The 1,129-nt window shown below is 50.0% G+C and overlaps 1 non-coding gene across 1 annotated transcript; it reads right to left on the reverse strand.

The window, feature by feature from the left end:
* Nucleotides 1-15: 15 nt before the first annotated feature.
* trnag-ucc (transfer RNA glycine (anticodon UCC)) lies at nt 16-87 on the reverse strand. The gene has a single exon. It is a non-coding gene; the product is annotated as a tRNA-Gly (tRNA).
* Between the last annotated feature and the right edge of the window lie 1,042 nt (nt 88-1,129).

Consider the following 1,129-nt stretch of genomic DNA (forward strand, 5'->3'; position numbering starts at 1 on the left):
AGGAAGCAAATTAACTGCGATGGCCGGGAATCGAACCCGAGTCAACTGCTTGGAAGGCAGCTATGCTCACCACTATACCACCATCGCTGACAATCAACCATGATAAAATAGCTCCTAAACATCAGACCCTGAACAGACACTGCAGGCTGTTGGATTTTGTCCTTCATTGAAACTGGTTTCTGACGGATCCTTTCTCGCTCTGTTGCAGTTCCCGTTTCCGCCCAGTAGATGACGCCAACCCCCAATCAATGGAAATTACACAACAGCCAGTAATTCTTCACCTGATATCGGACTGAAGAGACAGTCGATACCTGCAATACTTGACCGGCTGGAAATACATTTTGCCGCAGCTCACATCAGCCATTGAGTAAAGTTAAATAATTATATTAAATCATTACAGAGACCTGACTACAAGCTGGGCACGAATGGCAGCTTAATATTCAAGTCTGTAAGATCTTATGAAAGGACAGGGAAATAGGGAAAGGAGGGGGAGTAGCAATATTACTAAAGGACAATATTACAGCAATTGAAAGATAGAATATCAGCGAGGGTGAGCGGGCAGTGTAAACACTCTGAGAGAGACCCATCACAATTGCCCCCACTGTACTCCTCCAGAAGGTATAAGAAGGGCGAGTGCGGGAGGATTTCTTCATTCTTTGTGAAAGTGTTTGTGAGATTGTGGAAATGTCTGGAAGAGGAAAATCCGGCGGTAAACTTCGGGCCAAGGCCAAGTCTCGCTCATCCCGGGCCGGACTGCAGTTCCCTGTGGGCCGTGTTCACAGGCTCCTCCGAAAGGGGAACTATGCTGAACGTGTGGGTGCCGGAGCCCCGGTCTATCTGGCGACTGTGCTCGAGTATCCGACGGCTGAAATCCTCCAGCTGGCCGGCAACACGGTCCGCGACATCAAGAAGACCCGCATCATCCCCAGACACCTGCAGCTGTCCATCCGCAACGACGAGGAGCTCAACAAGCTGCTGGGACGGGTGACCATCGCTCAGGGCGGGGAGCCGACTAATATCCAGGCCGTGCTGCTGCCGAAGAAAAGAGCTGGGGACATCAAGAGCAAGTGAAGCGGCCAGGATTTAATCTAATAACAGGACAAGGACAGGACCAACCTTATTAAATCCT

The sequence above is a fragment of the Heptranchias perlo genome, unplaced genomic scaffold (assembly GCF_035084215.1).
Source record: "Heptranchias perlo isolate sHepPer1 unplaced genomic scaffold, sHepPer1.hap1 HAP1_SCAFFOLD_60, whole genome shotgun sequence".
Classification (NCBI taxonomy): Eukaryota; Metazoa; Chordata; class Chondrichthyes; order Hexanchiformes; family Hexanchidae; genus Heptranchias; species Heptranchias perlo.